Source organism: Episyrphus balteatus, chromosome 3 (genome assembly GCF_945859705.1).
Source record: "Episyrphus balteatus chromosome 3, idEpiBalt1.1, whole genome shotgun sequence".
Lineage (NCBI taxonomy): Eukaryota > Metazoa > Arthropoda > Insecta > Diptera > Syrphidae > Episyrphus > Episyrphus balteatus.
In genome coordinates this window covers 108,268,656-108,281,543 of record NC_079136.1, presented here as the reverse complement: position 1 = coordinate 108,281,543, position 12,888 = coordinate 108,268,656, and the positions used below count along the sequence as shown (strand labels likewise).

General features: G+C 30.8%; 1 protein-coding gene and 1 long non-coding RNA gene across 5 annotated transcripts in view; one reads left to right on the top strand and one right to left on the bottom strand.

The window, feature by feature from the left end:
* LOC129914494 (sodium-coupled monocarboxylate transporter 1) overlaps positions 1–12,888 on the top strand; it is an 80,803-nt gene that overhangs the window by 16,943 nt on the left and 50,972 nt on the right. The window lies entirely within an intron of this gene.
* LOC129914508 (uncharacterized) lies at positions 8,140–11,133 on the bottom strand. 2 transcript variants are annotated; one of them, XR_008772188.1, is made up of 2 exons: positions 9,655–11,133; positions 8,140–9,604 (listed from the first exon to the last, which is right to left on the bottom strand). It is a non-coding gene; the product is annotated as an uncharacterized LOC129914508 (long non-coding RNA). The 2 variants fall into 2 exon arrangements; XR_008772187.1 differs by having other exon boundaries at positions 8,140–9,580.

Sequence of the window (12,888 nt, the reverse complement as noted above, 5' to 3'; positions counted from 1 at the left end):
TTCAGACAGTTCAAGTGCCGTGGTGCTTTCACTAAGGTGTTCACTTACTTTTTCTAAAAAAAACTGTCTTTTCTTTGTAAAATCCAGGATCACGTTGAGGAAGTAATAGACGATGCCGACGATCCAATTTTTGTTTTTTTTTTTTAATTTTTCTGATTTTATATTTTTTTTTATTTTTCTGATTTTATGTATTTTTTTAAATTATGTTTTTTTATATATTAATTTTTTATTAAATATTATTTTGCTCCCTGCAAAAATTGCATTGGCTTCAAATTTACAATATACGTTGGACTGATTCAAAAAAAATAATTTTTTTTGGTTCATATGTAGGGGAAAGGTGCGTGACACGTTTCTTTTAAATACATATATTTTAGAATATTTCCAAGCTATCTTAACCAAAGTCATTTTAAGACATATTTTATCTTAATGTTGCAGAAAAAGGTATAATTAAAGAATGAATCAGAGCATCGCACTTAACTAAAAAGTCAAAACGTCTCACTGTTTGCTGAGGTGCGGACAGTAAGAAGGACGTATAAGACATACAAAAATTAACGAAAACGTGAAATAATTAAGTTCCTAGTGTATAATTCAATAATTTTTTCAATAATTTCTTCAAAAAGTTAAAAAAAAAAACAGGAAAAAAACAAAAGAAAAAACACCACAAAATCATGTTGAAATCATTTTCAATTCATAAATTTTTTTAAATTCTATGTCTCACTGTTTGCTTTTTGTCATTTCTTGGAAAAATATAAAATTGCAAAAAACGACAAGGACAAGGAGTTCTTAGTTCTTGTTATTTTTTTTATGAAAGAACATATAAATTTAATTCATATGTTAAAAAAGTTCTGTCCATTAACCTGATTTTGTTATGTTATACACTCTTTTCATAACACTCCAAAAAATACTTTTGTTTTTTTGTGATATTTTCTGGTATAGAAAAATGGACAAACTAAATTCAATCGGAACAAAATCAAAACACACAGAAGGGGAAAAGAGAACAAAATTAAATCACGCCTGCTTTCACAAAAGAGAAAAATGGATAGTCTCACTGTTTGCACTTTCTCACTGTTCGCATCTTTCCCCACTTATTTCGAAAATGTTATTGGAAATGGTGAAAAAAATCCTGTAAAAGTTACAGCCCTTAAGTAGGTTCTGCCGCATCGCAAATTTCTATTTCCCATATATGATTTACATGGGAAAGATACTGTTTTTGAGTTTGGAATTTTATAACTTTTTATCAAAAAGGCCAGATTAAATCATTTTCGTGTATAAAATTGAACACTCTAAACACCAAAATTCTATTCGAATATAGTTCGGCAACTTGACTTGTGAGAGTATAGCATGGAATACACGTTAGAATTCTTTGGCGCTGGTTACAAAGGTGTTATGTCAGAAAAGGTAATTTTGAGGAAAATGAAATTGAAGTTTCAATTTATGTTTTAGTGAGGCGGCTTAGCCACTTTGTGATAAAAGCATGAAACTTACATCATTGGTAGTAGGGTCAATGTGGGTAAATGTAAACAATTTCATGTCTTTTTTTTCTTTCGACTTGAGATTTTTATATGTTTTCATGGAACAACTTGAATGGTATCTTCAAATGCAAATATGAAATGATGGCAATTCTTCTTTATAAATATAAACAAATATTTCCCAAATTGTTTAAATTACTGTCAAATATGGCATGTTTACAAATACCCCACCATGTTTGTGTTTTTTTACAAATTCGGGGTAAATGTAAACGGTGGTTTAAAATTTAGAAATTCCTCTTTATCATATGGATAAAAACTTGAAAAACGTTCAAGAAGGTACTTTACAAAAACTTTTTCAAATTCCAATAAAAGTTTTTGTTTTCTTCCTTTGAATCTTTATATAGGCACCCAAAATGCATTGTGAGCAGCTCTGAACGTCATATTTTTTTTTTTTTACGTCAAAGACCGATTTTGCAACATCGGCTACTTGGCTTGTTGGCTACTTTAATTGGACTCCGCGGCACTTTGGCAATGGTAATTCACTAAAAATACGTTTTTTTTATTAAAACCAATAATTTCAGCAAAAATATATGTTTATATTTACCCCCAAAATACGTTGTTTACATTTATCCATTATGAAAAATATTCTGGGGTAAATGTAAACACATGCAAATCGACATAAATGTCCTGTATTTTAAAATTTCTTTGTTTCACATAGAATCTACATCAAAATTAAAAACAAAAAAGTATTTGCAAATTATAGTGACTTAATTGAATCTGCAAAAATAGTTAATTTTTATGAAAGACTAACGACTTGTTTGGCACTTTAAAAAATTATCTTTCACGAAAAATACGCTCGTCGAATGAATTCTCTCTTGACAGCGATGAGCTTGACGTATAAGTTAAAACATACATGCGTCCGCGATTTGTACTTATGTATGCATCAAAGGGATTTAACTGAAGCTTGTTATGAGCCATGTTTTCATTTACCCCTGTTTACATTTACCCACATTGATCCTACTCAATATAAGAGTTATTTTGAGATATTGGGCCACTTTGTATTCCATCTGGAAGGGTAGATACCAGAGATCCAAATGAGTATGTTCGAACCTGTTCGAACAATTTCAATTTTTTAAAATGATCGTTCGTACTCGATCGTTTTCTCTCTATACTCGTAAATCATTTTACTCATAAACAAAAATACTCACAAACAAAACCATACAAATTGTTTGAACTCTTGAGTTTACTCGATGCTCAATACCCACGGACAAAATTACTCGTAAACAGATCGACTGTTCATAAACACTAGGCTTTACTCGAAATGATCGAAAGTGATCGAAGTGATCGAAAAATCATGAACAGTTTGAACAATGAAAACAACCACTTCTAATTTCTACGTCCTATAGGTACCTGTTGCATATTTTACTTTTATTTAGGTTTTGAGGGTTGGTTGTTTGCGGTACAACTGCAATTAAAGCAGGTTATTTTAATTTTACAATTGTGGTTTTAAAAAAGGTTTATCAATGACTGAGTAAATAAAAAAGTAATTAACTGGGAATGCCCAGGATTTTATGAATGAAAATACAACAACGAGCGTGAATTCACAAAATACCAAACTGATTCTCTTTTTATTTACGCTACAAGAAAAACCACCCTCGAACACTATGAACATTTCCTTTCCAGTTCGAGTAAGTTCGATTCGGAAAGAACACTTTTGAAATGGTACCATTGCACCACATGGGAAATTTATGCATTTTTTTGAATTGCATACAAATGTTATACATACTATGAAGATAAAAAATAAAAAACGAACTTATTATATTTTCCATGGAATATTTAATTTTAATGACAAACTAAAAGAGCCTGCTTTTATTTTATCATTGAGTTTTCATACAAATTATAGTTTTGAAGGAGTGAGGTGCAAAAGTAAAAGTATGTAAAATAATTGTGCAGCAAGGGATCAAATTAATAGGATTGTTAATACAATATATATGTAACCCTCATTTTAAGATATTCGGCCATCATCAGCACTTTGATGCTTCACTTTTCGACCTGTTATGCTCAGTTTATAATATAAAGCTAAGAAATAGATAGGGAACAACATATACTTATGAAATAAAAAAAAAAACAAACGTAAAAGTTATAATTTATGAAATTGACTTTTGGGCATCTCTCCCATATAGTAGGCCTTAGTGTGCGCTGGCCAGTGTCAACAGCAACAGAAAATGATGAAAATAATTTAATGATTGTGAAAATAAAACAAAAAACTTTTAGTGTAAAAAAAATAAATCGTGTTCTTTTTTTGTTGCAAATGGCTTCAAATGCGAAACGTCATTCCTTTTTTGTTCCTTTTTGTGGTAGGTTTTCGCTGCTGCGACTCGGGTACGACTTCGGCTCCGTTTTCTTGGAGTGGAGAATTTCACCACGCGAATATGTTGCGGAACAACATAATGATTTTTAGTATCTTCGTTAGTTATGTCCGAGATAATGAATTGGGACTTAGCTTCAGAAAACCATAAGTTAGGCCGTTCAGCCCAAAACGGTGGAAGTTTCACTGCCACACGGTTGATTGTTGGTTGTGCTTGTGGTGGAGGTCTTGCGTTTTGTTGTTGATTCTGTCCACATTGTTGCAGAAGTCGAAAATTTTCATCTCTGAGGGCAGCGAGTTCAGCTTCCTATTCTCCATTTGTTGCGGATTAAGTTTCAAAGGATTGAAGGATTAGGGATAGGAAGTGAGCTGGGTATAGGATAGGTAGAATGGCCGGTGCGACTAAGACAAAATTTTACATTAGGTAGGAGTGTATGGCAGATAGGGAAAACAAAGAAATAGGAGATTCGAAACTCAAGACTGGCATGCTGGCGACACACGGCTTAGCTCGCCGGTTATGGGGGGATCCTCGGATAAAAAAAAAACCACAACAAAAAAACATAAACCGTACCATTTAAAGCCGAAACACAATCACGCTTTGCCAGACGCGTCGTCGCGTTACGTTGAGAAATCCTCAAAGCGCGCTTCTGTCACTTTGACTTTGAACAGCTGATTGAAACATAAAATATGCTGTCAAATAAAAAAAACACAGCCACTCACAAAATTATTGGGCCAAGTCTTTATCTTGATTTAAATTAGGAAAAATGAAGATGGATATTATAATGTGTTGGAAAAGTTATAAAAGCAAAACCAATCAAAATAAATTCTTTTTTAAAGAGAACTAGCAATTAAACTCAATCTACCACATCATTAAATTATTGTTATCTTTAATACGTAAATTGTTTTGATTTAAAATATCTCGATGTCGTTTTTTATATATAGAAACAAAAAAGCACACTTAGTATTGTAATAATTAATTTTTTTTTTTTGTATTCACATTTGGCCCAATAATTATGTATGTGGATGACTGTAACTATGTCTGATAAATGTCAGAAAGCGAGCAAAAGTTGAGCCTAGCTGAACTTTTACTCGCTTTCTTACGTTTCCTTACGTTTGTCAAAAAGCGTATACGTAGAAAAAGCGTCATTGTGAGGTTACACCAATTTCGTATGGTTGAACTTTTAGCAGTTGTCAAAATCGACGGCAAAGTGTGATTGTGTTTCTGCTTATTCTTTCAAAAGAAAAAACACTTACCTTACTTTGCTTACCATTCCAACCATGACCAGTCCGTTGTGCTGCAGATGTTTTGCAGCATTGCCCGCTTCCAGCCTGGAGCCTATATAATGACCATTGGGACTCCCCTCAATAGGCATTTCCTTCTCGCCTTCACTTCATCCTATTTGAATATAATTTATCCGCCCCTTTCTTTTTTTTTTTTTTAATTCCCACGCCTCTTTCCCCTCCAGATACCGCACGCCCTGGGGTCCATTTTCACCGAGTACGAAGTCATTTGCGGATGATTATCGTATCGGCACTTTTTAGTGTTTTTTGAAGGTAAAAACAAATTAAAAAGAACTAAATAAGTAAAGAGAATGGTGATACGAATATCAAAGGAAGGTCAAAGATTGGGAGTGCTTAGTACAAGCATTTATTATATCTATGCAAAATAAAAAAAATTTAAAATGAACAAAAAAAATAAATTTAATATTTCATGTTTAATTGTCAAAATTTTAAAACAAAAATGTTTTAATAGTCAAGAGTGTTGAGAAAAAATAATTCAATATACATATGTACATTAGAGTGGACCAAAAAAATCATTTTTTCATTATTTTGATTTGCTCTACCGAAAACTTGTTTTCTCGACACAAAATAATGCTACCCTAATTTTTTCAGAATTTTTCGATGATGTTTAGGGGTTGCGCGCACCCCTTTTATAAAAAAAATAAGCTCTTTTAGTTTTTAATTTTTTTAAAGCTTAAATAATTTTTTAATCGAAAAGCTGTTTGAGGGAAAAGTATTGAGTATCAATAGATCTACTTACATCAATTTTTCTTTTTTCAAAAAAAAATATTTTTGACTGATTCCCAGGCGTTAGAAGTCGAAATTACTGGTAAATGCTGGGAAAAAAGCCTAAAAACTATGTTTTACTGTTGTTTATAACGGTTAAAATTATTTTTATCGTATTCCTCATCAAATTTACTTTAAAAACCGTGCTTTTATATTGCTAAATTCTTCTTAGATTGATAAAAGAAAAATAATTTTTAAAAAAGATCGTACCAAAACAAGTGAAGGAAAAATGGGGGAGGGTACTATATCTTGCGCGACGAGATTTGATAACAGTATTTTGTAGAGGAGTTAAATACGATCCTTTTTCATTATGGGAGGGGTGGTCTATCTGGCTCCGTTTAGGCGGGAATGGCAATTTCCTAAAAAATGACTTAAAATGATAAAAAATATATTAAAATACAATGGCAACACTTACAGTTATGAATGATAGCTTTTTCAAAAGCTGGAACTGTACACTTTATTCTAATTTTGAAGTAAAGTTATTTCAATCAATTGTTTTTGAAATAATCGATTAAAAAGTAAAAAATTGGGAAAAAAAAGTTTAAAAAACACATTAAATACTGTTTTTTGTCAATTGTGGATTACAATACAAAAAATGGCTGATAAAATAAAGTGTCACAATTGATTCCTTATCAAATACTGAAGTCCATATGTTTTAATGCTTTCTAGTTTTTGAGAAAATTGAAAAATAAAACAAATTCTTTTTATCAGATTATAATTTTTATGGCTGTTTTTAATATTTTTGCCACCATCAAAAAACATATCCGATATTCAATATTATAAGGCGCTGCATCAACAACAACATCATTAAAAAATATGGATAGTTATATCAAAATAAAATTTCGTGGAACCAGAAGGACGATCTCGAGTAGGTCTGATAAAAAAGAAGTTTTTTTTATTTTTCAACTTTATCAAAAACTAGCAAGTATTAAAACTTATGGACTTCAGTATTTGATAAGGAATCAATTGTGACACTTTATTTTATCAGCCATTTTTTGTATTGTAATCCACAATTGACAAAAAACAGTATTTAATGTGTTTTTTAAACTTTTTTTTCCCAATTTTTTACTTTTTAATCGATTATTTCAAAAACAATTGATTGAAATAACTTTACTTCAAAATTAGAATAAAGTGTACAGTTCCAGCTTTTGAAAAAGCTATCATTCATAACTGTAAGTGTTGCCATTGTATTTTAATATATTTTTTATCATTTTAAGTCATTTTTTAGGAAATTGCCATTCCCGCCTAAACGGAGCCAGATAGACCACCCCTCCCATAATGAAAAAGGATCGTATTTAACTCCTCTACAAAATACTGTTATCAAATCTCGTCGCGCAAGATATAGTACCCTCCCCCATTTTTCCTTCACTTGTTTTGGTACGATCTTTTTTAAAAATTATTTTTCTTTTATCAATCTAAGAAGAATTTAGCAATATAAAAGCACGGTTTTTAAAGTAAATTTGATGAGGAATACGATAAAAATAATTTTAACCGTTATAAACAACAGTAAAACATAGTTTTTAGGCTTTTTTCCCAGCATTTACCAGTAATTTCGACTTCTAACGCCTGGGAATCAGTCAAAAATATTTTTTTTTGAAAAAAGAAAAATTGATGTAAGTAGATCTATTGATACTCAATACTTTTCCCTCAAACAGCTTTTCGATTAAAAAATTATTTAAGCTTTAAAAAAATTAAAAACTAAAAGAGCTTATTTTTTTTATAAAAGGGGTGCGCGCAACCCCTAAACATCATCGAAAAATTCTGAAAAAATTAGGGTAGCATTATTTTGTGTCGAGAAAACAAGTTTTCGGTAGAGCAAATCAAAATAATGAAATATAATTTTTTTGGTCCACCCTAATGTACATATAATAAGGTAATTCCAACCCCTGAAAAATCTTTACCAAGCCATATCAAACTTTTTTAAGTTTGAAAAAAAAAATCACGTTGCACATAGGGGTAGTCAATTTAGGCGGACAAAACTCGAAATTTTAAACTGATCCAAATGTAAAAAATCAACTTCCTGATAAAAGTAGATAACTTGCTTAGCATTTTCTTATAGTTTTAAAATTGATTATCACTTAAGGTGACTAACAGCAGCGGTCTAGAGTTCAAGGTTTTCAGCCCAAAGATAAAATTAATTTTTTTTTGTAATTAAGCGACTGTGCTTAAGTAAGTACTTTTTTTTTAAGTGGATTTAGAAAAAAAGTTTTATGGAATATTGATAAGGAGATACGAAACTGTCTACTAGATGTTGTATCTAAATGTTGTATTACTTTATAAATAAAAAAGTGATATGTTGAATCTTAATATAAATTAATCGTAAAAAAAGTAAATTTCTGTGTTGGTAAGGAGATAAGTTATACAATTTCACATTATTGTGTGATAAAATTTAATGTTTTCCAAAGGTTAAACTCTTATCTAATTGAATCTGTAAAAAATAAGTGCAACTAAGTTCAACTTCGACACATTTGCCCTTCTTAAAGGTTTTAGGTTTTAAAAAATGGTTACCCTGCATTCAGCATCCATATTTTAAGTTTTTTTAAAGATTCAACTTTTTGAATTACAGAACCTGAATCCTTATGATTTTTCCTAAATTTTAAGAACTCCATTTATAAGAGTTCTAACAAACCATTGGGATCCATTCCTTACACTTTTTTGTTTGATCAAATAGTGGTTTAGGAAAAAAAATATTTTCATTAAAATTAACACTTAAAACACTTTATTCCAGTACTAAATACAAGCTTTTACCTTGTTGATGAAGATAAACCGGAAAAATAATTTTGTCCGCTTAAAATTGGTAAATACCCCTATGTGCGTTGGCGTGATTTACAATAATTTATTTCATAGCTTTAAAGCACAATTTCGATATTTAGTAAATAAGAAAATCATCAGAATCAATTTGTGGTCGCATTGGATTTGAAAAAAAATAATAACTTGAATTTGAAACTTAAAACAAAACAATTCAATGAGCAGAAACAAATCAAAATTATTGGCAGAACTAAAAAATGTGAAAACAAAAAAAAAATGATTATAATTTAAGAAATTTACAAATTTGGCATATGGCATTAATCCTTATGGCAATCCTCTAGCCCCTTTTTAATCAAAAATATGACCTTACTTTTCCGCCCGCGTTCACGATAATTTCCCTACCTATATAAAGCTCTGTATAGTAGTCTATAGCGGTTTTTATATGCTCAAACAAGTACCAATTTCGCCAACGAAGGAGGAAAAGGCAATTCACGGTTTTAATGCCCTACGACACTTCCAACAAAAAAAAACAATTGAACAAAAAAAAATTGAAAATACGAAATAAATATATATATGTATAATGTATACCTATGTAAATTAAGAAAAATTAAAATAAATTGGTGTGGTGAAATTCTCCATTCCGAATAAACGGAGCCGAGCTCGTAGCCAAGTCGGAGCACAAAAAGAACCACAAAAAGAATCGAAAAAAGGAATGACGTATGGTATTTGAAGCCATTTGCAACCAAAAAAAGAACATGATTTATTTTTTTTTTATTTTATTTTCACAAACAAAAATATTTTCACAATTTTCTTTTGATACAGCAACTGGAGTAGCATTGGATGCAGTTCAACAAATTGATGAAAAAAATTATTGCTGATAAATGTTGCTGGTGGCTTCACGCGTTGGTTTGCCGAAGAAGAAGATTTCCTACGAAAAACAAAAAAAGATTAACTATTTATTGATTAGAAAATTGCTAAGCTACATTTTTCAGCAATGCATACCTTTTTTTATTCCAATTAATATTAATAACAATATTATTAATACTTATGACGAGTCACTAGCACGATACGCGACACGCGAGGAACTGCAACAGTCAACAAATAAATAACAAAATGGCGCTTTGTCATTTTCTTGCCTTTGTCTTTCTTTCGTCATTTCTCCTTTTCGCACTTTTCATCACGAAGGAGAACTTCGGCTTTGTGTTGCAAGTGTGTGAGTGTAACCTCGTTTTTACTCATATTTCGCGTTTTGAGGTCGGAGTGTCTATTCTGAGCTCTGTTTTCTTGCTTGAAGGGGAGGTCATCTCAACACCACCTGGCTTCGCAAACGTAGCATCTTTCAATAAACGTGGGCCGTTGATAAACTATTTTCCAAATTTAAGCTCCACTTTTGATCTCTCTAATCTAATATGCCTTGGTCTTCGATGAATCGGATAGCTCTCACAGCCTTATTGCTGCGATTTGACATTTGATTTTTTTTTTTTTTTCAGTTGAATGAATCTCCGAAGGTCGTTAGTTCCTTCTGATAAGGAACTTATCTGTTGATGATTACAAAAATCCTTCAAGAAGAATAAAACCTCGGCGGCCTCGGTGACCTTGTCTGTGACCCCCAATTCCCTATTAACTGGATTTGGGGTTAGGTCATGTCTTTAATAAATCTTAACAAGATATCACTTACTCTATTTTTTGAAAAAAAAAAAAAAAATTTCCTGTTCCCAACTTTTGAATTTTCTCCTTAGAGTATGTAACTTTTTTTTTTTATTTCCGTCGGATACGACTACTATTTCGTTAAAAAGAATATAACAAAATTGCCGCACTGCACTTTCTCAAACTTTTTTTTATATCGTAAGTAAAGCTTACCACTTTCAGCTTTTAAAGAAAAACAGACTACTCCACACTATCTAATTGGAGGTTGAAACAGAAATGGCCATCATGCAATGGTATACTCAAACCATGACCATCATGCGCTATTAGCTGTTTTATTAACATACATTATCCCCAATTAGCTTACCCATGGGCAATTGACATCACATTATCTTTTTTTACTTGCGATATAGGTACTATATATCAAGTTATGCATACGTACAAAAAAAAAGTTGAGATAACATTTTTCCATGACATTACGATAGTAGATAATGCCAAACCTGGTATGTAGCGTTATTTGGCGACTCTCCAGAGGGGTTTTTGGAATTAATTTTTTTGGACCAAAAATAACGGTACTTGTCATATACCGATTTTAGTAAAATTGTAATATCTCGAAAACGGCTCTAACGATTTTATTTAAAAAATTCAAGTGTTAGTTTAAAGTTAAGGTCTATCTTCTAATTTTTTTTGAAAATCATTATTAACGGTACCTGCCATAGAACCGTTTTTTTTTTAAATCCGATTATCTCCAAAACTGCTTTTGCGATTTCAACGAAACTTTTTGTGAAGAAGCATTTATATAATTTAAATATAAGCCAAAAATAAAATTTTGAAAAAAATAATTTTTGGATTTTTAAAAAAAATTTGAAAATTTTTTTTTGAAAAATCAAATTTTCGAAAACGGGACATTTAATTTTTTTGAAATTTTGTTTTTAGATGTTGATTAGTGATTTCTACAAAATGGCATACCAATTTTATTTTTAAACTTTTTTTCCAAAAAATTATTTATAAAAAATTAGTTTTTTAAAAAACGGCTCTAACAATTTTGAATTTTTTTTTCTAAAAATACCGTGTTAATATATCAATCAAAACTGCATACTTGTTTTGGAGGGCAATTTAATTTCAGATTTAATTTTATTTTTGTTTTTTTTTTTAAACGAATTTTATTTTTTTTCCAAATTTCTATATAAAAAGTCTTAAAATTTAAGCAACTTTAACTCTAAGAGCAAGTTCGTGCGACCCAGTCGTGCATTTTATTTCTCATACATGAATCTACCTCGTCCTCTATCATCTATAATTTCAATTTTCGAAATGGGTTCTAAGCTCAAATTACACTGGTCAACAAGGTTTTTGTTACAGACATCAAGACATACTTTTCTATAGGTTTTTTGGCTGCTGAGCTCGAATCCGAAGTCAAAAAAATTCTATCACATAACGTTTTTGAGATAATCCCGTTAGAAAATCGAAAATTCCGCTTTTTACCAGTTTTCGAGATTATTTCTTAGCTTTTGGTTATTTGTTTTAAATAAATTTGTAACGGTTTCTAATAGAACTAAATCTTGTCTTTCTAAATCCGTTTAAATCTTTTAAAAATCCCTTTTCTTCTTTGAGAAATCTGAAGTTGAAATCAACGTGTTTGGTATATCTTATATTTATTAACTTTAAATAGCGAATCTCGAAAAGTTCTTTGACAATCGCTTTCAAATTTTGACACAACGTTCCATTTAGAATCTTGGAAGTTTTTATATTTGCGAAAGTGGTGAATCGCGGTGAGATACATCAAAGCGTTACTGTGTCAGATAAGTTATGCTAAATAATTACTAGTGAGAAAAATATAAATTTTTTCTTGTTGAAAACAAGATCAAGGGGCACGGTAGTAGATTGAGCCCGATGATGGTTTATAAAACCGAAACGCGTCGCTGAATTAAATTTTTTTTAAATAAATTTTTTAAATAAAATTTTTTAATTTAATGTTGTGATAATTTAAAATTTTTTAAAATTAAATAAAATTATAAAAAATATAAAAATAAATTTCTAACATATTCTTTATATTTTATTTACATTTATATCATACAGGCACGGTAGTGCCCAGCCAAGTTCTCTAGCAACTTTGGCACTACACCCTTATTTACAGGAAACAACTCAGGCCATTTTCGACCCCCCTCTAACTTCCACACCAAAGATGCTAGAAATTTCAAACACTACATTTGTTGAGCTCGTAAAAACCAAACTCCTCACAAAATTTCAGCTTCCTACGATGAGTAGTTTCTGAGATATAGGGCTTCAAAAATTGCAAAAACCGTAACTGACTCACTGACTCACTGACAGATCATCAAAATTATGGAGAACTTCCCGATATCGTAGAAACTTGAAATTTTACACGGTGATAGGACTTGTGGTGTATACAAAGGAAAAAATCGAAAGTTTGAGATTTTCAATTCAGGGGGCGTGGCATCCGCCCATTTCCGCTGAATTTTCATCATATATTATAGAGCACTTCTGATTATCGTAGAATTTTGAAATTTGGTAGAATAGTAGAGCTGGTAGTTAATACAAAGGAAAAAATTTAAAACTTGAGAATTTCAGCCAGGG